The 26,359-nt window shown below is 49.8% G+C and overlaps 1 long non-coding RNA gene across 2 annotated transcripts; it reads left to right on the top strand.

Moving 5' to 3' along the window:
• The first annotated feature begins 1,543 nt into the window (after window positions 1-1,543).
• LOC111757178 (uncharacterized) lies at window positions 1,544-16,981 on the top strand. Of its 2 annotated transcripts, none has more exons than XR_010042991.1 (9): window positions 1,544-4,652; window positions 5,691-5,853; window positions 6,388-6,476; window positions 7,312-7,386; window positions 7,961-8,078; window positions 10,958-11,099; window positions 15,026-15,076; window positions 16,131-16,214; window positions 16,532-16,981. It is a non-coding gene; the product is annotated as an uncharacterized LOC111757178 (long non-coding RNA). The 2 variants fall into 2 exon arrangements; XR_002791539.2 differs by having other exon boundaries at window positions 1,546-4,882.
• The last annotated feature ends 9,378 nt before the right edge of the window (window positions 16,982-26,359 follow it).

A 26,359-nucleotide genomic window follows, 5' to 3' on the forward strand; every position in this document is an offset into this window, starting at 1 on the left:
TCAGAGGTGAGGCCTTTGGAAGGTGATTGTATCATGAAAATTAGTTCACTGATAAGTTCATGGCTGATAATGCTGTTAGGAGGTGAGACAGGTTAGGAAAAACAGTTCATGTGACCTGAAAAGGGATCTCCCTCCACTTCCCCTGCCTCTTTCTTGCTGTCTCTACTATCTGGCTCCCTTGAGGTGAGAACCTTTCCTCTGCCACCTTGTTTTACCATAATGTTTCTGCCTTAGAATCATCCAGCCATGGACTGGACCCTCTGAAATTGTGAGCCAACCAGATTTTTTTTTTTTTCTTCTTTGAGTTGTGTAATCAGGTATTTGGCTACAGCAACAAAAATCTGACTGATCCGTTGAGTTCTGGGGTGCCTCTTGAAATCTGATACCAAGGTAGGTACCTCCCCGGCCTTTTCTAATTCTGGTCCAGTTAACAACCACAAGATGATGGGCATATAAATAAATGCAGCACTCTACTGGGAAGACTGATGATGTCCATCCAGAAACATTAAAATGTTCACTTCCTTTGGCCTAGCAAAATCCCACCTCTCAAGTATTATCTCGAGAAATCCCTTGCCATAAACAAAGTTGTTTTGCATGAGCGTGTTCAGTTCAGCATTATTTATATCAGCATAATGTTGGAAAGAACTTGAGTGCCTAGCAGCAGGAGATTCATATTTTTAAATCCTGTTTATCCATGGAATAAGATATTATGCAGCTGTTTTGAATCAAGTCTTTTCAAAATAACATTTTTGAAGGCTACTTAATAACATGAGAAAATGCTCATGATACCTTTTGTAGAAATGCAAGATAACTGCGTAGCCTATCTTCATTTTAAAAAACCCTAAATCTATGAAAATGCTAATAATGATGATCCCGAACGATGGGGTTTTAAGTAAATTTTAAAACATTCCTTCAAATGTTTTGGTATATGTCTTCTAGTGGGTGTTTTGTTTTGGTCTTTTTGAGACAAGGTTTCACTGTGTAGTTTGGGCTGGCCTAGAATGCACTTTGTAACCCAGGCAGGCCTCAAGCTCACAGCAGTTCAAGTGCTGGGATTACAGGAATGCACCACTACTCCTGGCCGTGTTCGACTATTTTGGGGGTGTTTATTTTTGCGGTAGTGGGGACTGAATGCAGGATCTTTGCACTCAGTCACATCCCAGACCTTTTTCATTTTCATCTTGAGACAAAGTCTCACCAAGTCATTAAACTGTTTAGGCTGGACTGGAACTTGAAATCATCCTGCCTCAGCCTCCTGGGGTGTTGTGATTACACATATGTATACCATGCCTGGCATCTACTGTTTAGATCCATTTTATAATCAAGAATTAAAGGTAATATTTCAAGTCAGTTCACCCAATGCTCTAGGAGGACAGGGAACACGTGGCTTGTGCCCTGTCCGTGCTCCCAGGGCTGCTAGAAGGTCTTGCACAAAGTGAGTGATTAGGAAACATTTATTGAATTTCCACTTAGGAATAAATGGTTCAAACATTCCTTTTAGTAGTCAGAACTCTTAGTCATTAGAGACAAAAACATAGCTCCAGGGAAACAGAGAATGTGGGGGTTTGTGGGGGAAGCTTCCAGCATGGGGGAAGGGCCACTGCACCTGTCTCTGCCCCTGCCTGGGCCCCCCCTGGGTCTTGGGGGGGAAGAAAAATCTCACTGCTCCTTCTCTTGGCTCCATTTGAGTGCACAGGATGGGGAGAGGTGTTTGGATTACGGGCACCGTGACCAACTTGCCTTCAGGAGCAGGGGTCTGGCTGGAGGAGGCAGCTCACTATGGACACGACCTAGACGGGTTTAACTCTCCCTTCTGGCTCGTCTCTTGGCCTTCTGCTTCCTGAGCACCATGAGGTGAGCAGCTTCCCTTCGCCCAGGCTGCAGACCCTGCGAGGACTGAAACTTCCAGAGCATGAACCAAAATAAACCTCTTCTCCTTTAAATTGCAGATGTTGGGTATTTTGTCCCAGCAACGAGGAAAGTGACTAAGACCTGTTAGCCAGCCTTGTGTCCAAGGCTCATGTAGTACAAAGCTTCAGTGGGGAAACACTCATTATCCTTAAAAAAAAATCATTGTTCACACACTCTGAGTCTGTAGGGAGGAATTCATAAAGCTTGTGACATTTGGCGTGGTAATAAGCAATAGGAAATGTAAAGAAGTTCTGGAATTCAGATCTGATGATTCCCCAGAGGAACTGGACAGCAGTGACTCTGGACAAAGAGGTTTCTGTTCCTTGCTCCTGTGACAACTGTCCCTCCCCTATGCCAGCCTGTTGGCGGGAGCCCTCAGCACTGACATCACTGCTGGTGATGCTCCCAGCAACTGGTGGGGGGCATCAGCTCTCTGCAGGGGAGTCTTAAAGATGTCTGACACAAGCAAGTTGTTGTGTTCAAGGAGATGGGGTTTCTGTGCCTGGGGGATTCAGTGTGGATTACGGGCACCATAACCCAGCTCGAGCTGCTCAAGTTGTGACCACCTGGAACAATGGTCACACCCATTGATGTGCCAGGTACATCAGTTTCATCCCAGAAGAGCAACTCATGGTGCCAGGCCTTCTGCTGGATGACTTCATGCCCATGGCAAGGAGAAAAGAAAGCAGGTAAGGCAATAATGGTAATGATCCCAATTTACAGGTGGAGACACTGAGGCTTGATATATGCAGGTCACACTGCTGCCAGATGACAGAGCTGAGTTCTAGCTCCAAATCCTATTATCTATCTGTTCTCCCAGTATTTGCCATAGGACATGAGAGCTATTAGATCATATGCCAAAAAAGAACTTCAGAGACAAAGTGCTGTGGGAAATGCTTCTCTCTCTCTGTCTCTCTCTGTCTCTCTGTCTCTCTGTCTCTCTGTCTGTCTCTCTCTCTCTCTCTCTCTCTCTTTCTCTCTGTGTCTCTCTTTCTCTCTGAAAGTCATAAGATTTATTAGCACAATAAAGGCTCTGAGAAGTCCTGCATGGTAGAAGTGCAGTTGATTTCACGTAACCTAGAGTTGCTTGAATTTATTTAACCATGTAATTCTTTTTCCTTCCCCTGGCAACTGTGACTCATGCAATGCACTGTGGCGAGGGTGGTGGCGGCGGTGTGTGTGTCACTGAACGATGGCCCACCCCAGGACCGGGTTCCTTCACGAGGAGAGAGGCCCCTGGCCTGTGACCATCTGTGGGAAGGGCGAGAAAGTCACTGGGCCCAGAGGGAATTCAGAGCGATCTTGGCTTCCACTGCCTCAGTTTGGACAGCTCCTTCAGCAGAAGCACACGCTGTGAGGGGACAGTTGTTGCCCTGGGACTCGCCCAGGACTGTGCCCATTCGCGCCTGAGCAAGGAAACATGACTGACATCGCGACCCGCACAGCAATGACCACAGCGCTGCAGCTGTGACCTTCATGGTCATTTCTGTTTGCTTTCCGTTTGAACTGGGTGACTTTGGGCACAGGTGCAGAGATGGCTTCCTGTGGTTCCAGGGGAAATGCTGGCCGAGGTACCCACCCCACCAGATATAGTACGTGGCACAAAGAACAGAGGTGACAGACACGGCCGGTCTGATTGCTGCTAAAAGGTCAGTGTACGGGCCCCAGGAGAAAACCTGCTGGCTCAGGACCAGTGTGGACGCAGGGCAGGCAGAAGTGCCTTTCACGCCGTAGAGAAAAGCTTGTCTGAGATTTAAGTCAACACGCAGAAGGAAACAGAGCCACAACTTATGGGCAGAGGACGAGGAAAAGGCCGTCAGAGTCGCCTCACTGGAGTCCTGGATCCAGCCTTGCCTGAAACACTCACTCTTCTCAATGTTAGGAACCAGTGTGGCTGCCTTTTTGCTTATGTTCATTAAGACAGTGTGTCTGGTCATTAAGAACCAAGAAGCTACTAATGCATTTAGAAATTGCCGCACCAGAGTCAGGTATGGTCATGCATGCTTGTAATCTCAGCACTTGGGAGGCTGAAGCAGGAGGATCGATGTGAGTTTGAGTCTATCCTGGGTTACACAGCGAGTTCAAGACCAGTCTGAACTGCTTGTGGAGACCCTGTCTCACCAAAAAAGAAAGAAAGAAAGAAAGAAAGAAAGAAGCAATTGGTGCCCCAAAGTGAGGTGTTATAATGACAACCTAAACTGTAATTAGCTGAGCTGAGGCAGGATTTGGGGCTGTGGGGACCCCTCGGTTCCTGAGTAGGGAACTGGAAGTCCTGCTCAGGTAGGAGGAGGCGCCTTTTGTACACCGAGACTCAGATTCTGTGCCTCCAGGAATTTGACAGGAAAAGGCCAGGATGCTGGCCTACGGCAGGAGCATCTTACGGCCCTCAGTAACGTCCTGCAAGACAGAAGGTCCCAGTCAGCAGCTGGCGTGAGCCGACGAGGCTGCTGACCGAGTCCATTCCTGCTGCGAGGCCCTGGCGGCGACCTTTGCTGCTTGGTCTCCCTGAGTCCGAGGGCAGGGTCCCTGTCACGGGGCCCACAAGGCCGGGAGGATGGGCCAGAATTCCCAAGCAGAGTCCAGGCAGAGGGCAGCACTGCCAGGTCCTCCGTCCAGAACCGCGAGAGGAAGCAGTTCGGGACAGACACGGCAAGGGAGTCACTCGCTCCACCCCCAAGACTTCTCCTGAGCCCCCACATGCCAGACTCCGTTCCAGGCAGTAGGAACACGGTAGAGAAGAGGTGGATGAAGCTCCTGTACTTGGGGTGCTAACCCTCAGGCAGGGGTGTCAACAAGTGGAAACATAAATAAAACATTTATACATAGAGTGCAAAGCGCTGCAGGGAAATTCAACCTGGCGATATGGGAAAGAGGGATTTGGTTTTTTAACTACGATTGAAATGTGGACAAAACATCTAAGCAGCAAAGACAAAAGTCCTGAGGTCAGAATGATACAAGTGGGCCAATGTAGGTAAGGTAGGGGTTTAGTAAGTGAGGAAGAGAATTGAACTAACATAGTTCAAAGTTGGCAAAGAAAGGGCAGATCTCTCTAAACCCTGGTGAGAGACCAAGCCGGTGTCGTTTCCAGGGTGATGGCTGAGGCAGAAGGGTTTCAGAAGAGGACTGTGGCCTGGCATGCTGTGTAGTTTTGAAGGAGGTTGGATGCAGATGGCTGTCAGAAGTAAAAGTGACCAAAGATGAGGGGTTGGTGTCTGCAGCAGGTGACAATGACCAGCCACAATGGAAGCCCCACAAGGGAGCGGGCCATGGCCACAGTCTGTTGGATGTGAGGCGTGTCTGGAGGACGACACAGGGTGCCTGGTGTGCTGGGTGCTGTCTGAGTCCCACCCAGATACCCGCTGCTCCTGGGTCCCTAGTCCCCAGCCACTGTGGGAGCAGCCGCCCTTCCTGGGGAGCAGCTGAGGGGGTCCCCTGCTGAGACCATGGCCTTGCTCAGCTGCCCTGCACATCACCCCTCAGTCCTCCCTGGAGTGCCTCCCCCTGCACCCCTGCACCCCTGCACCCCTGCACCAGGGCCCGGGGCCAGGCTCTGCTTCCGGGGCCTCATCTTTGGTGGTGTCTGTGCCTTCCTCCAGGGGTCTGAGGTGGGGGAGTGGGGTGGGAGAGGCGGGGCTTTAGGAAGGTGGTTGGACCATGGGGGTGCTGTGCTCATCAGGGCTCTCAGGAGGCCGGGTCTGGATAGAAGAGGCAATCAGTGAGGCATGACCCGGAAGGAAACCTCCCTTCTCTCTTCTCCCTGGCCACCTTGACATGAGCAGCTCTCCTCTCCCGGGCCCCTCTACCACGCCTTCCTGCCTTGAAGCTGGCTGATTGTGGACTAAATCGTGAACCAAAATAAATCTCTCCCTCAAGTTGTGGATGCCAGGCATTCATGCTTCAGCCAGGAAAAAGACCTAAGAAAGTACTCACGACCAATCACAGGTGAGTCTGTGAGCACCTACCTGGAACTTGTCCGTGGCTATGGAAGTCCTGTCAATGCTGTAAGAGGGGTACAGGGCACTGTCACGGGAGATTCAAAGGGAACGATCCTGAACCCAGGCAGAGGAGACCTCACGGGCCGCAGTGTGGGCTCAGGGCTCCCCAATATCTCATGAATCCTCCATGTTATAAGATGCTATTCGCCCTCTGTTTTCAGGAAGGAAGTAGTCGTGAGGGCAAAATCTGAGATCGTCCAGGTCAAAGTTTGAGTGCTTTCTCTGCCACAGGGCCCTCTGATCCTCCAGGTCCCCCCACTGCCCAGCAGGGCATGCTGCTGGGCATGCGTCCTGTGACCCGAGGCGCTCCTCGTCTGAATCAGGGGCCAGGGGACCACCCAGCTCTGAAGGGGCCGATCATCTTTCTAGCCCAGAGATTTCTAAACCTGTTTCTGCTCAGGAGAGAACCATCAGGGCCCAGCCTCACCCGCCTAGATCCCGAATGAATCCTGTAACCAGATGCCGTCTTGGGATCTTGCAGGTGACCCTGGCTCTGCCTTGCAGGAGCTGTGTGGCCTTGGACAAATCACATCACCATTCTGAGCCTGTTTGATCCTCTGAAAGATGCAGGTAAGAATACTTGCCTGTAGAAAAGAAGAGAAATGAAAACTCTGTGCAGGGCCTGGCATGACGGGCACTCAGCAAGCTGTCACTGTCACCCATGCTGATGATGCTCAAGACATGTGACCACCTGGTGCCAAGGCTCCTCCTGCCTCCGACGTCTGGGCCAGCCTCTCCCTGGTGTTCAGGCTGTAGCTCCAGAAAACTAAGACCTCCTGAGCTAGTGGTTATGCTGAGTGCAGGTCCCCATCTTCGGGGCTCCTGGCACCGCCCCCCCATCTTGGCTCCCACACCCAGTCACTCCAGGTCTGTAGTTTAGCAGTTAGCCTCACCCAGCTGCAGCCCAGGGCTTTGGGGGGCCGCTGGCGGCAGCGGCACCTCCTGTGGGCCTTTTCCCTCCTGTGAATGGGCCCAGCTCAGTGAAGCTCTGGGCAGTGAACTGAGCCAGCGAAAGGGAGGCGTCATCTTCAAGATCACCTTCATTGCTAGGGCTCCTGAGGTGAGGGCGGCGGAGAGCATTTTCAGCAAAGTGGGGAACAAGACGGGCCCTGTCTGAGCACGGGACACAGAGGCTCATTTTCCCAGGATGAAAGATCCTGTCTGTGTGTCTGTGTGGGGCCGGCTGACTTGGATATTCCAGCGGAACCGCAGACACCACAAAGCTCCCCCATCGGAGTCCTGGGAAAGATCGGGAGGCAAGATAAGAAAGGGGGGCCAGAGGCACCCAGGGGAGATAAGTCAGGAGGGAGGCACCCAGGAGGCGCCCCTGCTGGACCCTTGGGAACAAGGAGCCCCGAGGGAAGCTGCACTTGACATTAAGAGACACCCTCACCCTGGCTCCCAGGACAGGGGATCCTCATGACAACTCAGCACTGTGTGTCAGACGCGGTTTCTAGGACAATCCCACCCTCAACAGGAGGTAAGTGCCACTGTTAATCCAGCCTAGGAAACCACAGCATAGAGAGGACAGTACGTTGCCCACGCTCACACAGCTACAAAGGATAGAGCTAGGAGAGTCGCTCAGTGCGGTGCAGGGGCTACAGCCTCTCTTCCTCCTCCCCTCCATCTTCCTAGCCCAAATGTCCCCCCCCCCGCCCCGTCCTGTCTCATCTGTTCTGTCATTCGCCTGTCCCCTCACTGAAGAGTGGCAGATTTGCTTTCCTTAGTCTGTAATCCTTCCTTATACTTTGGGCCATCTCTAGATTACTTATAATAGCATTTTAATTTTTTTGAGATAGTCTTACTACCTTACAACACTGACCTTGAACTCCCGGGCTCAAGAGGTCCTCTTGCATCAGCCTTCCCTTCCTGCTAGGAGTTACAGTTGCATGCCACTCTGTACCCATGCCAGCTATTTACATACCTAATACAATGTAAATGTTACATAAATGTGTATTGCTACACTGTACTGTTTAGAGATTACTGACAATAAGTCTGTACATGTTTAGTGCAAACACGATTTTTAAAAAATATTTTGTATCTGTGGTTTTTAGGCTGCTGAAGGTATGTGGGGTTGACCGTCCATCACCTCATCTAATCCTCCAAGCTGCCCCAGGAAGGAGGCTCCTTTTTCCTTTCTGGGTACAGATACTGAAAGTGAGTCCCCAAGAGGTTGGTACCCGCCGGATAGGAGTTTCCGGGTTGAGCTTGCACAGGCCTTCACTGCGCATGCTCAAGGCTGCGCTTACAGCGTGGGAAACGTCTGTCAGCATCCCTTCGGCACAAACATCAGAGCAAGTTTCCAAACGATAACGATGTGTGATTCCAACTCAAGGGGTAAAAATACACACAGAAGCAGCATCCACCACATTTTAACTCTTCACTTCCAGGGGGGAAATGAAGCTGCATTTTCACTTCTGCCTTCTGGTTATTTCTTCCCTTCGCTTTGCACAGTTGTATGTGTCACCCGCTCTCTGCCACTGTCTTCACCTTCTCCACCTCACTGACCACCTGGTCACTCTGCCCAGCAGCCCCGCCCACCTGTAGGTCCTGGTGAGGGTAGCTCAGAGCCCCAGAAAGTTCCACAACAGTGGGACCCTCACGGCTGACTGCCATTCCTGGCGCTGCACTGTGGCCTCTGCCAGAGCAATCCCATCCCACCCACCTCGCCTGCCTCCATCTCTCCCATGCCCAGCATGAACCCCGTACGTGTTCCTGGAGTGGGCTGAGTCCCTGTCCTCTGCGAGGGTGCTGGAGCAGCATCCCAGAGCAGAAGGAAAAATCCCAGTGAAAAGCCCCAATTCAGGTGCCCTGAGGAGCAGCCTGACACCCTACATGTTCAAAGGGAGGCTTTCCTGCCACCCTGTGCGGCTGGAAGACTCCACACACAGCACGGACCACGCCCAGGCTCACCTTGGGGTCAGGGTCCCACCCTGCACAAGACTCACAAATGCTGTGTATACCTAAATGTGCACACACTCGTAGGGAAAAGCACACACACTACTATGGCCCAGAATAGTGATGTGCAGATGCAGATACACACATGATGATCCATGCACACTCATTCACATATACACCAACACATACACACAGAAACATATATACATGGCAGATGTGAACGTGCAGAAAGGGCGGACACATGGACATATACAAACAAACACATATGTACACAAAGTTGTATATGTGTGTGTGTGTACATACAGGTATGTGTGCACTCACAGAGCTGGCAGCTCACAGACACACAAACACTCCTCCTGAGAGATGTGTGCACACCCTTGTCACAACCTGCACAGCATGGGAACTGTAAGATCCCAGGATTCAGATGCTTGGGTTCCAGCCCTGGTGCTGCTGCTGATTTGTGATATGATCTTAAGCGATATGCTTTCCAGCTGGGCCTCCAGTCCCAGGAGTTGTAAACGTAGCTTTTCCTGCTACAGCCAAGGGGCTGAGGGAATCAGCATTTTAGAGCTAGAAGCTTCTTCGGTGGTCTTGTTCAGAGCTCTCCTTTTGAAAAGTAGCAAGCAGACTAAGTGACTTTTATAAGGTCCTGTGGACAGTCCACGGTAAGCCAGAGGTCTCCCTACCCAGGCAGGGTCTGTCACCTTTCTTAGGGGGTGACACAAGGTTAACCACTCTGGGATTCTTTGAGTTTATCAATCCCTTCCTTCTTTTATTTTAAGATGAAAATTCAATTCCATAGACAAAATATCCACATTCTGCTGAAGTTGTGGGGAAAAAGCCCTCAGGACAGTTGTAAGAGCCCAGCTGTGCCAGGATCTCAGTGGCAGCTCTAACAAATCAGCTGCCACCCCTCTAAGGCGTCAGGAGGCTAAACCAAAGCTCGCCCGCCCAGCCGGCCCAGCGCAGCCGGCCCCTGTCCCTCCCCCCACCCCGCCCTGGCCCGCAGAGGGCATCGGCTGCTTATTCTTCTCATGGGAATTTTTTGTAAAATCGCTGAGGATGTGGAGAAAGATTTATCTATAAGAATGTTCATCCAAGAGCCATTTATAACACTAAAATATAGATACAATTTAAATACGCAAAGTTGAGGATAAATCTATCCACTGGAGGGTAAAGCATTCCCGTAGTCAGAACACCAAGCCATTTTTTACAGTCATTTTCCCACAGAGAATACTTAATTAATGACCACGGTGTCTTGTTAAGTGAAAAAGTCCTGTTAGGAAAGGCTCGTCACATGCAGATACGATGTGCATGGATTCCAGAATTATATGGGGCTGAAGCGAAAAAATTTTTCACCGACATTTAACTCTGCTCATCTCTGGCTGGTAACTGGTTTCTGCCATTCTTCGTTGTGTACACATCAAACACTGTTTACATGACACTTCTTACCTACCTACCTCTCTCTATGAGCTTCAAATAGACGCCAGTCTTGGTTACTTTGTTTATGCAACTTGTTCTTCTCTCTCAGCCCACCCATAACTGTGCCACACCAGCACCCAGAAGCCTGGAAGGACCTTTACTGCTTTCCAGCAGTGTGACCTCAGGCAAGCTCTTAGCCTCTCTGAGCCATGACTTCCCCTTCCAGGAAAAGGGAATAATCATAGCATGTACATCAGAAGGTCACCAGAAGGATTCAGTGATTTGCTTTGAATTTGCAGAGTGCAAAGTCCAGCACATTGCAAGCATTTGCTACACTGTAACATCTGTAAGTCAGGGGAAACAAAAGGGGTTTAGCTCAGCGGCATAAGCGCCTGCCTTGCAAGCAGGCAGTCGTGAGTTCGATCCCTGGTACCAATAAAAATGAAAAAGACAAAAAAAAAAAAAAAAAAAAAAACAGGACACAGCAGGACCTCAGCAGCGTAAGTGAACCTGCCCTCTGTGCCCAGCTTTCTCCTTCCTCTAGACCACATATGGGACAGGGGATGCTGCTGGCTGTCAGAGACCAAGGCTGATGACCAGGGTTTAGAGGAGTCCAGCATAGTGTATGAAGAATGAATACATGAACAAAGAATGGATGCGTGAATCTGAGTAACTGTAAGGAAAATAAGAGGAAGTGACCAGTCTGATCTGACTGCTGCTCCATTTTACAGATGAGACTGAGGTTCTTGTGGTAAAGTGACTTCTTGTGTGACTCAGCTGATGACTGAGCCAGGACTTGTGCCACGGTTTGTGGATGCAGAAGTGCAAGATCTGGACACCGCTTGTCTAATTTAAGTGACAGCTTCTCTGCAGGTAAGAGACGCCTCAAGGTGCTAAAGTCAGTCCAGTTTGGTCAGCAGAGACTAAAGTTCCTCTTAGTGAGACACCCTTGACTTCCAGAGTCCTTCAGCCCACAGGGCTGTGGGCTCTGCAGATAAAGACGCGGACACTGCTGTCCCAGGGTGACCTGCTCCCTGGTGCCCCCGTGCAGCAAAGTCGAGCTCTTGCAGTCTCTGTGGCTCCCAGCTACTTCCAATGGTTTCGTTGTCTGCCTGTGTTTGTTTGTCCCGAGTTGAGGCCACCCTGTTTTTGCCTGGTGAGTGGCTCTTTCAAAGGTGAGCTGCCCTATCCCCGCCTGTGACAGTCAGTCCTTTCAGCATGCTATGACAGCGTGCTTCTCTGCAAGCGGGCCCGTGCTGTCACACAGGCGACCCTCACCACAGTCTCCACATGGGTGTGCGGGGAGGCAAACATGTGCTTGGACAACCAGGGGCGCTTGTTATGAAGCAGAGAGAGAATGAGCAGGAGGGCACATGTCCTGGACACTCAGGGTTAGCTGCAGCACTGCCCAAACTGCTGTCATCAAATGACAGTTACGCCTCTTCCTTAAAGTGTATATAGCATATATGCATGCAGTCTTAGCTTGCTACAGCTGAAATATATGTTAAACTTGTATTGGTTTAAACATGAAACAGGATGGGTGTGGTTGGTACATGCCTCTAAGCCCATCACTGTGAGGACCTGAGGCAGTTTGAGCCCGGCCTGAACAGCTTAGTGACTTAGAGAGACCCTGCGTGCAAAACTGCTCCTTCAAAGTCTGGCATGTTCAGAGGTGGGGACGTTGTAATTAACTAGACCATGAGGCACTGTACCTCCCAATAGGCACCCACCAATGAGTTCACGGCTGAATGCACTGTGAGGAGGTCGGGTTGGGTGGAGGAGGGGGGTCGCTGGAGGTGTGAGCTGAGTGTATTCCTGCCCCAGCCCCGTCCTCCCTCTCTCTCTCCTCCCCCTCCCTGTCTTCTTCTTCCTGGCCTCCATGAGGTGAGCAGGTTTCCTCCACCACATCCTTCCATTGCCATGGCTCCAGATAACCATGGACTGACACCTCTAAAACCATGAGCCTGAATAAACCTTCTTTTCCTTTAAATCATGTGTGTCAGGTATTTGGTCCCAGCGGGGGGCTGAAAAATACACAGAATTATGAAGGCTCTGTGAGGTCCTGCGGCAGGAAACATTTATCAGTTTTTAACTGGGGATTTCCATGGTTGGTTACTTTTTCCCCTCCCTCCCTCCTTTCTTTTCTGTATTAATCAGCTTTCCCATTACTGGGACACAATACCCAACACTCTACAACTTAAAGGAAAAGAGATTTAATTTGGTTCACAGTCACAGAAGATTCAGTCCATGGTCAGCTGCCTTCAGGGCAGAAATACGCAGAAGGATGGAGCAGATCACTGATTAGTCAGTGGTGGGGGGGAAGCAGGGCCGAGGGGCAGAGCCAGAGAGGAAGGGGCCAGGCACCATACACAGTGCCCAACATCATGCCTCCATGACCGACCTAGACACACAGCCTTGATACACTAATCTGCTAGGGGTTTCTTAATCTAAAGGTGTTAACACATCAGGACTAAGAACCTTCCTCTCTCCCTGCCTCCCTTCCTTCTTCCTTCCTAACCTTCTTTCTTCCTTTCCTTTCTCCTTTCTCTCCCCCCTTCCTTCTGTCCACTCCCTCTTTCTTTCCCTTCAACAAACACTCAGAGAGTTCCTCGTATCTACCAGGAACTCAGGCCTTGGCAGGGTGGGGATTCAAGTGTTGGGGACACAGCCATGAACAAACAAGCCAAAGCTTTCCACTCCTATGGGGCTGACATTCTGGTGGGAAGAACAGATAAAAATATCATAAGTAAAGCATGGAGTGTGTCAGGTGGAGAAGGCACTATGGAGGAAAGGAAAGCAGGTGAGGAGGTGGAAATAGCCCAAGTCCTGGTGGATACTGCAGTTTGAAGAGGTGGAGGTGAGGGTGTCCTCATTGGGAGGGTAATCTAAGACCTCTCTGAGAAGAGGTGGGGAAGCTGTGCAGCCTGTGGGAGAGGGGATCATACATGCAGAGGCCCCAAGGCCTAGCATGTCTGGTGGGGGCTGGGAGCAGTGGAATGGCAGCCCAGCCACCAAACTTTCCTCCTCACCAGGAAATCATTTAGCATTTCCTGAGGTAGTTTGAGGTGCTGGAGGAAAGGTTAGGAATGAGGCGTCAGGCAATAAGACAGGTTTTCATCCAAGTATCACCTATTCTGCAGGTCCATTCAAATTGGGACAAATAGCTGGGTGTGGTGGTGCATACCTGTAATCCTAGCACTCGGGAGGCTGAGGCAGGAGGATCATTGCAAGTTCGAGACCAGCCTGAGCTGCAAAGTGAGTTCAAGGTTGGCTTGAACTGCTTAGTGAGAATTTGTCTCAAAAAGACAAACAAACAAAATTGTCAAATGACATCTCCTCTGAGAGTCTCAGTCTCCCCTTTGTAAAAGAAGGGTGATACCATGTACCCGCCTCACAGGGCAGCAGGGAGTACAAGTCACTCATGTCCTTTTACTGTGCTTGGTCTCCAGTGAGCTCCACAGCGGCACCTGTGGTCATCATTGTCAATGTTACTATGGCTACATGAGGTCCCATCACCGCCCCCAGGGAACCCTGACCTTCCCAGCAGAGCTCTGGACTGAAACCTGCTGTCTGGTGGCACCATCTTCTGCCATGTCCTCCAGGCACAAGACAGCAGGGATGGGGACAAGGAGCATCCATCCTCAGGGAGTCAGGGACATAGAGGGAGGGTGGCTCTGAGAGCAATGCACTGTGAGCCTTGCACAGCAATTATCCCATCCATGGTAAGGAGAATGGCTGGGGAGACCCGTGGAGAAATCCACCGTGAATGGCGAAGCCGTAAAGCCACCTTGGACAAAGCCAGAGAGAACAGGAACTCGCTGTCTCCAAGCTGTGGCCTCACTGTGACTGAGCCGGTGGATGGACCACGGAGAGTGTGCAGTGCTGGCTCACCCTTCCCCAAACACATGCAATTCCCTGTCCCCTACCAGGTCCGCTGTGGAAAGGGACTGTCCTCCACACACAGGAGACAAGAGGACAACCGCTATGCTCTTGGGGATAGTGTTTCTTGGTGTGTAGTAACCTGGGCATCTTCTGGGAACTTGTGAAAATGCAGATTCTTGTTCCCACCCTAGACCCCTGCAGCAGAGATGCTGGGGTGGATGCCAGCAATCCGTGCATCTTCAGGGGATTCCAGTGCTGCTCAAGGGTGAGAACTAGTGTTGTAGAATAGTGGTTCTCAAATTTTGCACACACACACACACACACACACACACACACACACACACACACACACTGAGCATTTGGTGATGTCTGGGGCTATACAGTACAGCCGAGAATATGGCTGGCACCTCCTGGGCAGAGATGGGGGATGTTGCTAAACTTTCTGCAGTGCACGGAATGTCCCACCCCTCAGCAAAGAATCCTTGCCCTAAAATTTCAGGGATGTCAGGGTTGAGAAATCTGGGTTTAGAAGGAGGGCAGTGGACGATGACTACTATAAAGAAGTGATTAAGAACATTTCAGTTGGTGATGAACTTTCTGAATGGATCACTCGCAGTGCATAGTTAGCAGTAGAAGTGACACTGGGGGGTAGAGAGAGCTTCCTGACAAGGAGACTTCCGAGCTGAGATCTGGATGGCAGGAGGGATGTGGCCATGGAATATGAGGGGGAGGAACAATCAGGCAAAGGGAAGAGCCAGTGCAAAGGCCCAAGGTGTGCAGGGGCTCGGCGTGTTGCAGGGTCAGGGAGGAGACAGGTTATTGTAGGAAGCCCTTCCTCCCTTCCTCCTTTCCTTCCTTCCTCCCTCAGTCCCTCTCGCCTTCCATCAAATATTTATTTTGTATCTCTTCCATGCCAGGTGCCACACTAGACTCGAGAGCCTACAGAGGCCCTGGATGAGGGGAACTAGGTGAGGGTCCCTGCAACCAGTGGAAAACCCCAGGAGGGATCTGGGTTACCAGCACTCATGCCCAGTGCTGGACTATCGTCCTGGATACTCCCAGCCTCACACCTGGTCCCGGGTTGGCTACTGCGGGAGACAGGCTCTCATCTGCGGTCATATAGGAATTCTCCCGCCATGCTGTGAGCAGCCCATGTCATGTGGATAGACCATATGTAGGCACTGCGCCACTTGGCCCCCAGCCTCCTGCCAGCACCAACTACCAGCCAGGGCAGTTTGCCCTCTTGGATCCAGCCCTACTGAACCCCTAAAATGACCTGCTGTTCCAGCAGACCAAAGAAGCACCAGCTGAGTCCTGTCAACCACGCACACAAGAGAGAGACCATAAAACTTGTTTTGAGCCACGAAGTTTTAAAAGGGTTATCATCAGAAGATGGGGAGGTGAGGCAGGAGGGATCTTGACCCCTGTGAATCCCATCTGGGAAAGTCTTCTAAGCAGAGATTCAGACACCGCAGGGTACTGTGTCAACAAATCCAGGGGCAGCAGGAAATGCAGTCCAGAAAGGCCATCTGGGGTCTAGCCCTGGCTCTTCACCAAGCTGCTGTGTGACTTTGGATCTAACTGTTTGGAACATCAGTGTGCTCTTGACACTGAAAGCTTAGTTCCTGTGGCCTCCAAGCTCAGTTCTAGCCCAGTGACCTTGGCTGCCTGGGCTTCTTTTAATCACCTATGGATTCCCATCTCTAAGGGAGCTGTTACAGTTTCGATCTGAATAACCCCCAAAGTCTCATGTGTTAGGAAGGTGGCTCATGGGGCCCTATATTCATCAATGGAGTCAACATTGATCAGTTCATAGCTGTTGGGAGGTGGGGCCTGACCAGAGGAGGTGGTGTGTTACTGGGGACAGGACCTAGCTCTCCACTACCCACTTCTTGGCAGCCGTGACCTGAGCAGCTTTGCCCCACCAGGCCCTTGCACCGTACCATCGCTCCCTTAAAGTCAGCTGACTGTGGACTCCACCCACTAAAACCGAGCCAAATAAGCCTCTCCCTTAACTTGCAGGAGTTGGATGTTTTGTTCCAGTAACAGGAAAGCTGACTACCTTCCCTTGTGGCATCCTGAGATGGTCCAGCAGGATCCCCGAAGGTACCAACCCTCTGCCTTCTTTCCAGTAATATTTCTAGAGCCTAGCTTTCTGGATCCAGACCATTGGTTGCAAAGCCCAGTCCTGTCACCATGTAGGTGTGGCAGGTGAGTCTACTTCTCTGTGCCCAAGCTGCCTCCCCACCCTCCCATGGGGGCTTGTGCAGCCTTACTGAGACACTTGGTGGAAGGTGTTTAACCCTGTGTCCTCCCCAAGGTGGCTGTCCCTCTCATGGTGCCTTCCTTAGTCACACACATTTGTCCTTAAGGGAGCATAGCTGAGTCGTGTCTTTTAACCCTGTCATCTCTCTCCTTCAAAGAGTGCAGACCTGACCCAGGCTGGAACCCAGACAGCAGTGTTTAACACCAGCTAGGAGAGCAGGCCTGCCCTTGGGCCAGATGTGTGCATTCCTTTCTCCAACTGTGGTTCTGATCATGAAACTGAGCTCCTCTGGGCCTCCGTAGCCTCATTTGCAAAATGAAGGCCGGTACCAGCTCTGCCTCTGCCTGGGCTGCGATGAAGAGTGAGACACTGTAAATAGGAACATGCTGTACACATGTGAGGGACTAGGTGACCCAGGGTCAGGACCACAGGCCTGAAGGCAGAAGATCCGGTTCTGGTTCAGCTGTGTGACCTTGGGCGTGTTATCGCCCCTCTCTGGGCTTCAGTATCCTCGATAGTAAAAGCAAGATGAGATCATACAGCCTGTGAACACATTGGTTTATTCTTTTGGTGTCTTTTTAAAATTAAAATATTTTTTAAGTCTGGAGGTGTTCACCAAATTTCCAGGTTCTCTCAGAAAATCCAGATGGGAGAGCATGGGGTCCACTCTTCCATGTGGCACGGGCCAAGTGGTGGCTCTCCCTTGGAGGGCGGTCTGTGCCTTTCCATGCCCCACTCACACCAGCCTCAACAGTCGCCTGCCTTGCCTGATGGCTGAGTTTGCAAGCCCTGAACAATGTGTCCTCTGGGGCTGCTTGAGATCTTAACATCCCACGAGGATTATGATGGGCAGGATTCCTGGTATCCTTAGCCCAGCTCAGTTCTGGGAACACCATGGAAGCTCTGCAAACATTTGGTTCCCACCCTCCCAGAAGCCTAGTGACCTTGGTTACCCTGCAGCCCAGGAAGTTTGAGATGTGTCCTGCAGGGTGGGCCCTGCCCAAGCCCTGCTCCCGGCAGTCCTGTCCCCATGCGGCCTGTGTCCATGTGGCTTCAACAGAAACCAGGACCTTGTTCAACTGGCAGTGGGGCTCAGAAAACCTCCAGTCACTGAGGTGTTTCTTTCTGTCTAGTTCTAAATTAGCAAACCTATCCTCTCCTCACCTACCTGGACTAAAGGGAATGTCAGCTGGGGTTAGGAATGCTCCTTCCCAGGGCAGAAACAGACAGTAGGATGCCAGCATCATCCAGGTTGGGTTGAATCTAAATTGTGACTTATTTAATTTATTTATTTATTAATTTTTGGTACTCGGAGTTGAATCCATGACCTTTGCACTGAGCTACTTCCCCAAACCCTTTTTATGTTTTCTCTTGAGACATTGTCTTACTAAATTGCTAGGTTGTCCAGTCTGGGCTCAAACTAGTGATCCTCTTGCCTCAGTTTACCAGAGCCCTGGGATTGTAAATGTGTACCACCACACCTGGCTCATGACTCTTATTTTAAAAAGTCCTTCATCGCTCTGATTTTTGGATTCTTCCAGTGTAAAACAGGATTAATAGTTTCACCCTGCCCACTCAGACAGGATTAAAAAATCCTGTCCAAGGAGGGCTTGACCATGCATGTAGTAAACATCCAGGCAGTTGTAGGTGTCAGTGTCATGGTCTCGGCCACAGAGAGACAGTCCTGTCTTGGTGTTTCCAAACCACCTGGAGTCATTATACCAACATGAAACTGACAGAAAATCACTGGAGAGAAAGCATGACCATGCCCAGAGTCAAACTGCTCCTGGGTTGCGGAAGCTCAGTACGTTACAATCCTCTTACCTCTCTGTAGAAGATAATCCTTATCTTCTAGCCCACCCAGAATCCATTTTCTCTTCCAGAGACTGCAAGCCAACTTTCCTTGGGGGAACTAGTTCTTTCCTGAGCTCCCTCTATGGAATTTGTTGGAGTTGGTGCCCTGAACCAGTTTTGACCAATCGGAGCCCTGAGTCCATCAACCTCAGTGATTGGTTCATGGATGAACATGTGACTCTTGCTAGGCCAATGAGAAGCTAGTCTGGAATTTCCGCTGCTCTCTTGAGAAAGAGATACCTTCTTTCAGTTGGTGTGGCTGAGCTGATGGGGCACCACCTACAGCTGCTGGTGGGCAACTGGACCAGGAGAGGAAAACCAAAAACCTGCCTGAGGGCAAAGCCAAGCAAAGGAAAACAGAACCAAAGGGTGCAGGGAGAGGTTCCTACATTAACAGCTAACCATGTGCATCTGGTCATAATTAAAGTTCTACATCCTTGGACATTTTAGATACAAGTATCATAAATTCCTAGCTGGGTATGATGATGCATGCCTGTGACCTCAGCTGTTTGGTAGGCTGAGGTAGGAGGACTGCAAGTTATCTTTCTGCCACTTATAATGAAAGGGTCCTGATCAATACAGTCCATAATTAAAGGCCAAGCAAAAGGCCAGAATGAGTGATTAAACAAATGAATTAGTAAGGGGATAAGGGTTGTCATGGTGATTAAATGAGATAACACACAGAAAGCACTTGACACGGAACTCGAGGCTCTAGAGTCATTTAATACACAGTTGCCTAACTTTCATTCTTAGGCTTTTAGGCCCCCCCTCTTCATGAAGAATCCACTTCAGAACAGAATCCAAGTGCAGCTCACTGGCATTTATGCACAGTCAAAATGTATTACAAATGCAGATTCCCATGCCGCCTTTCTCCTGAAGTCCACTGTGGGGCCCAGGAATCTGCATTTTCACTAAGTCTCCCCACTCCAACCTGATTCTGAAGAAAGAGGTCCACAGGCCATACTTACAGAAATACCAATCCATTATTCCATTTTACACACAAGGAAACTGAGGTCCAGATAGGACACAAAGTTTACTGGCAGAGTTGGGCTTGAACCTGACCTTGCACTGTGGACCTGAACCAGCTGCATCCTGCCGCAGCCCAAAGCTCTCCTAGAGTCCTTGCACACGTTTCCCATCTTCCGGCACCCCAGTTTCTGGCACACCTCCTGCCTCCACAGCTCGTGTTTGCACAGGGCCTGAGCCTTGTTGGTGTTCAACAAACATCTGCCCAAGAATGGGCATGACTGTAGCAAAACCAAAGTATTTTTTAGCAGGTTGTTTATGGTAAAGGGGTTCAGAAGGCGCAGATGACCTCGCCTGGGGGTGATGGAATCTCCAGAGTGGTGCAAGGGAAAGGCCACGATCTCTTAAAAAGTTCAGTGAGAAAGCTGTGATGTTGGCAGAGTTTCTACACCAGCCAGCGAGATGCAAACTCCAGTAGGCAGGGCCTGCGTGTACATAGCTCTGACCTTCTTGTGCCTGGCAGACCACAGGCGCTCAGTGAGGCTTGCTGAGGTGTGGGAAGTACACTGTGCACCTCACTTCCCCTTCTAGGTAGTGAGGGTTTACTAGAGATGGTCACAGGCTACCCAGAGTGCTTCATTCTCTGCAGGCTTCCCTGATCCTGTCCCCTACTTCTCCACCGTGCCAGCTATGAAGATGGACATGGAGGCTCAAGAGACCATCCTAGAGCTTTCTTTTCCAGCTCCATGTGTCTGTGAAGGCTTGTGCCACACAGGCTTCCTGCTCAGCCTGGTGGCCCACCCGCCCTCATCAGCACACTGGTGTTTTTTATCCCTGGCTCGGCCACGGGCTGCCTTTGAGTCTTTATGGGCTGTAGATTGGACACCACACAGAGCACTCATGGAAGATGAGCCAGAGTGGAAGTCAGGAGACAAGGGGCAAGGGGCACTTTGCAGGCCAGACTCCAACCTTGCTAGATCCGCGGCTTTCCAGATCTGGCTCACATCCTTGGCTGCTGGTTTCTAGAACTATCTTGAACTTCATTTCCCAGCAAGATATGATCAGATGGGGATGTCCAGGGCCAGGCCTTGAGAAGCAACAAGCCTGGGCAAGAACCCTCCCCAAAATATGCAGTGTGAGCATTTTTCATCTGTTATTGATTGAGAGCCTGTGAGCTTTGCCTCCAAAATCTCCAATAAAACTGGCTTGGAAGAGAATTTCCTCAATCCCTGGGTAAGTGGATAAAGATGTTCCAGGAGTCTGGGGTGGTGCCGGTGAGAAGCGCACGCCCCACGCGCGGCCGAGTTTTCCCTTTGTTACTTAATGAAGAACAGAGGACAGCCAGCCTCGTCGGCTCTGCGTCCATAGACATCGCCCTTGTTTCTTGAGTTAATTTCCGGCTGGCAGCTGGAGCCTGCTTAGCCCCAGGGCCCTGGGGAACCTGCTCCTCCCCGTCTCTTTTGGGTCAGAGGCTGCAGGAGGTGCATTCCTCTGGGCACCTCTCAGAGGTGCTCCTCTGAGTGCAGGTGGAATCAGAAAAGCAAAAGAACTGGTTTGGTGACCGGAGCAATCCAGTGCCCAGAAAGATGGGTCCAGCTCTGCCTGGAGGCCCTGCACTGACCAGACATGTGAGCTCAGGACAGGGACTTTCAGAACTGTGGTTTCCTCCTCTGTGAAATGGGTGTGGTTTCAGAGAGTGTAGATGGGGTACACTGGGCGCGGAAGTGGGCACACAGCAAGTCCTCTCTAAGTGTGGGTTGGTGTACTATTATTTCTTGACCTCAGCTGCTGAACCTCCAAGGACCATGGGGAGCCGCCAAGATATCAAAAAATGGGGCCACCCCTTCCTTGGATTTCTCCCCATCTTCTATCCCACCACATGCTCTTGAGTCCAGGATGGCAGGGGCAGGGCAAGCCGAGTGAGTGTTACAATGCTGGCCCAGTGCGTCCAGGGAGATCAGCTCTCTGCGACACATCTAATAGGAGCAGAGGTAGTGGGCAGCCTCCTCCTCCAGCAGCCCTGAGGAGGCAGGTGAGGCCATTTATGTGGCCTTTGTCCTTATGAGGCAGTGACTGGGATTTGGCTTCTGAGGGCCTCATCTCCCAAAGGAGGACAGTGAGTTTGCCTTGCAAATTGCAAAGCTTAGTGAAGAAGTGTTTAGAGAATGGAACCAAGATCCAAATCACTCAGGCCAGCTGTGGCCTAACTGAGACCTGCTAGGACAGAGGACAGACCCATGCCAAGGTGGCTGAGGTCAGAGCGCTGAACATGGAGTCCAGTCATCAACCACAGGGGCCACGCAAAACTTCATGTGTAGACTCGGCCCGGTTGTTTGTCTGCTCCCAGGAAAACCTTGACAATCTCCAAAAACGATCAAGATCTAAATTTGCACAACACAACAGTCACAGTGTGTGCTGAGCACGATTCAAGGTTTTTCAACACAAGTAGGAACTTTCTCCATCTGATAAAGGACATCTCAGAAAAATCTAGAGCTAACAGCATTCCTGATGGTGAACGATTTAGTGCTTTCCTCAAGGAGCTATATCTTGTACCATATATAAAAATAAAATTAAAATGGCCCATATATCTAAATATAAGAATCTGTAAATTCTAGGGGAAAAAACTCTGAAGGGTTATTGAATTCAGCACCAAATGCACCATCTATAAAAGAAAACAATGCATAAATTGTGCTTCATTGAAATTGAGAACTTTTGCTTTTTGAAAGTCTGTTAAGAAAATAAACCACAGACTAAGAGAAACTATTTACAAACCATTTTCTGTTAGGAGATTTATATTTAAAATATGTACAGAGCTATTTGAAATAGCGGAGGAGTGCTGGGCATGGTGGCACATGCCTGTAATCCCAGCACTCAGGAGGCTGAGGCGGGAAGATCACCATGAGTTTGAGACCATCCTGGACTCCATGGTGGGTTCAAGGCCAGCCTGAACTATGTAGCAAGACTCTGACTCAAAGAAGGAGGAACAGAAAGAGGAGGAGGAATTAGGGAGAAGCAAACAACAAAAATGGACCAAGGAAAATACATGGATGACAAATAAACACTTGAAAATGCCCAAATAATCACTAGAGAACAGAAACTAAGACCACAAGGAGACACCGTCCCCATCTATTATTTAAAATCATTTGCGCCTTTTAATTAATAGCACAAATTAAAAAGAGTGACCTTACCAAGTATCATTTAAATCTGTCGGCAGGAACACTAAACGGTATGTAATCACCATGGAAAACACTTTGACATTTTCTCTGTTAAACGCATAACTACGATAGGCTCAGCCATTCAATTCCCCCGGTACTTACCCAAGAGAAAAGGAAATAGGTATTTTAACAAAAATGTGTATGCAAATGTCCAGAGCAGCTTTATTTTTAATAGCTAAAAGCCAGCAACAACCCAAAAGATCCCCCACAGGTGAACCAATAAACAAACGCAGCCTCCCTACCTGAGGCATTATTGCTCTGTAATCCAGAGGAACAAAGGGTCTTAAATTAGTGGTGCTGAGTGACAGAAGCCAGATTTTTAAAAAGAATATGTGCTATGTGAGTCCAGTTATATAAAATTCCAGGGAATGAAAAATAATTTACAGTGACATAATGCAATCAATGGTTTTGAAAGTAATTAAAATGTGTTTATCCCAACTATAGCGATGGCTTCAGGATTATATGCATATGTCAAAACTGCCCCAATTATATACTTTTAAAATGTGTGAATTTTAGTACTTCAAACGCACCTCAATAAAGTTGAGGAGAAAAAGGAATAGCATTATTTCCATACCAATGTTAAATATTCAGTCATGTGACACCCCAAGTCACGTCCTGTACCACACAGTGTTCTGGAACCCTTCCCCCCAGACCTCCAGGTGTATCTCTCTAAGGGCTGGGAGATGCTCAGCCTTCCCACAGCCTGCCGAGAGTTACAGGATGGGGGCGTAAGGCACTCACTAGTTGGTGACTGTGAATGTCACTTGACTACAGGAAAAGCAAACCCATGAGTTATAGGAGCACTACAGAGAGGAATTCTGTCCTGATCCAGCTCCCTCTGAAATCAGAATGGGCACAGAGGGCTCATGAGTTGTCACTCTAATAGGGGCTGACATCTCAGGAAGAAGAAAGGAAGGACAAGAATTGAGCTTGTCAGGGAAGGCTGTGGATGAAGGCTGATCAGAAGGGTACCAGGAAGTCATGGCAGACCGTACCCTCTGACACCAACTCTGCCTCGGATGTCTCTTAGCGGCAGTGGAGAGAAAGGAGAACATTTATGCACTGGCTCCCATTTCCCATTGGTCAAAGTTTTGAATTGGGTGCTAACACAGATCGTGAAAGCAATACAGAATCGTGGATTATCTGTTTAACCATCCTGCCATTGTGTGAGCAAGCTTTGGCTTCCTTTCCTAGTGGACATCTGTAATTGGCTCAGGGCTTAGCATGTGACTTGTGATGGCCCAATCTGAGCCAGGGACCATCATCAGGACTTTGTAGGAACAATTCAGAAACAACCTAGCTGTTTCCATGGAGATTGCCAAAGGGGTAGAATGGGAGCCTGGAACTTCTGAGGCTGTCACTGTCACATCCGAGGAAAGGCTGCCTGAGAATGCCTGATACAAGGAAGAAGAGCTAGGAGGTGGAGCAAGCTCTTGACATCATTTGAGCACCTGGATCCAAATCTTTTTTATTTTTTAGATCCTGTCCTTTGACTTTTCAGTCACTCAAGCCTTTTCTGTTTAGGGCAGCTTGAGCTAAGCTTCTGCCTCTAGTGACAATAGGACTCGAAGGCCACCTTGTATCCTGAGGACCTCAGCAGTGTCTGATACAAAGTCAGGGTTAGGGATCAGAATTCCTCGGAACACCTAGAATATCTTCTTTGAACACTGACTTCCTTGGGAAACCCTTTCATTCCTGTGGCACAGTGCTCACTGGTCAGCGAGTACAGTCTGGGACCAAAAGCCTGCGTCCAAATCTAAGCTCAGCCAGTTACTAGCTATGAGAGTAGGAGAAAATTGCTTACTCGTTTTGTGTTTCAGTTTCAACAAGTCTAAAATGAAATTAATACTACTACTTCATGGGGTCACTCTGGGATCTTTAAGTGAATCGATATACATAAAATACGCTGGAGCCCTGCATATAGTTAGCACTCTATAAAAATCACTGATGCCCTCATGGACTGAGGATGCTTGCGTCTGTATCTCAAATTCACAGCGTCTTCCAGGATCCAGGCCAATAGACGGACATCATTATCTGGACCTAGACTGGGCCCGTCCTCCCCTGCCTCCCAGTCCCAATTCAGCATCTGGGTCCCAAGCTCCGCCCGAGGCCCTCGCTCCCCCCAGATGCTCATACCAGAAACTGGGGACTCTTCCTGGAATGCCCTGCCCTGCCGTCTGCATGCAGGCTCCTCCAAACCCTGTGATTCAACCTTCTCAGTGTTATCTCTGGACACTCGCTATACCAGGCACGGTCCACGAGCCTGTAGCATCTGCAGCAAACGCTCAGCTCGCCTGGGATCTCTGTGGTTAAAATCCTCCATAATCCACATGGACATTAAACTTTGAGAACCCTGCTCCTGCAAACTTTCTGATTTTCTTAACCTTAGCTGCACACTGACATCATCTGGGAGCCTTTAAAATATACAGATGCTGGGTGCCACCTTCAGGGCCTTGCGTTTCAGAGACAACAGTCCTCTGTCCTTCAGGAACCCAGTCGCCATCACCTAGATAGCCAGCATGACCTCCTATAGATTGCACCAAGCATACGCAGAAATAAAGCAGTTATTTTCTCTCACTGTCCTAACTTGCTCATGAGTCTCCTTGACCTGGGAAAACAAAACAAATTTGATTTTAACGAGGAAGGATCTCTCCATTTAGACAATTATAGTGCATGACCATAATCTCAGCACTCTGGGCAAGAAGACTAAAAGTTTGAGTCTAGCCTGGGCAACTTAGCTACTTATGAGGATGCTGTCTTAAAATAAAAAATTTAAATGGCTGGAATGTAGCCATTTCAAAGGTCCTGGGTCCACTTCCGGGTTTATCCTTGTCTCAGGTTACCGTGATTTCTTCGGAAGACAAGATCTGTGTTCAAGAGCTCCCCCCTGCCCCTCCCATCTCTCTTCCCGAGACAGTGGATGCACTCAGGAGTGTGTTCATGCCCAGGGGATGGCAGGGGAGAGTGGACACTTGTCCTCAAGTGTCCTGTCTGCCTCTGCAGCCCCGGGCATCCTGACTCACTGGTTTCTGACGTTGGTATCTATGTCCCAGGAGTCTTTTGGTGCTGGCTGGGTCCAGCCTGGCCTGAGAGTAAATATCTATGTTCCCTATTCCTGATGCTGGCCCTTCCATTGCCCTTCTGTAACCACCCAGTCCTGATGCTCTCTGGCCCTCTGAACCTGCCCAAGACGCACAGGCTGTGTGAATGTCACTCACAGACCTCCGGGACAGGCAGGACAGTCGCCTTTGGTGTGGTCACTGCCCTGGCCGTGCCTGAGAGCATCTATCTTCTCTCCCCAGGAGACCCACCAGAGGGCCTGCCTGGCCGGTCCCCACACCTGCCCCTTCTTCCTCTCAAAGGGAGGCTCCTGCCTCCCCGACCTGGACTCCCCTCTGAGGCTCACCCACGCTCTGGCTTACGCTGATTAATTTGGGCCTTTGAATACAAAAGATAGTGGAACTTTAAAACAAAACAAAAACAAAATGCTTTTTTTTTTTTTTTTTCTGCACAAGGCTGACTTTTGAGACATTTATTTCCCTGCCCACTTATAAATTTGTTTGTTTGTGGTATTGGAGGTTGAACCTAGGATCTCCACACTGAGCCACATTTCATATCACAACTTGCCAGGGGTTGTGACGCACATAGGAAATCCCAGCATTCTGGGAGGCTGAGGCAGGAGGATTTCAAGGTCAAGTCCAACTCAGGCAGTTTAGCAACCTAGTGAGACTAGCTCAGCATTGAAAAGAAGAATAATTAAAAGGGGCTGGGGGTGTAATTCGGTGCATTTGCCCTGGGTTCAGTCTACAGTACCTTCTCCAAAATCGCTATCTGCCCATCTGAGTCTCCATTTCGTACACACACTGCCCTCCCCTTCCTTCCCCTTCTGACTCAAGCCTGCTGAGAGAGACTCAGTTTAAGCCCTGTACCCTAACACAGCCATTCCTGAC

The sequence above is a fragment of the Cavia porcellus genome, unplaced genomic scaffold, assembly GCF_034190915.1.
Source record: "Cavia porcellus strain 051 isolate PalLab524CR breed Dunkin Hartley unplaced genomic scaffold, mCavPor4.1 scaffold_25, whole genome shotgun sequence".
NCBI classification, from domain to species: domain Eukaryota; kingdom Metazoa; phylum Chordata; class Mammalia; order Rodentia; family Caviidae; genus Cavia; species Cavia porcellus.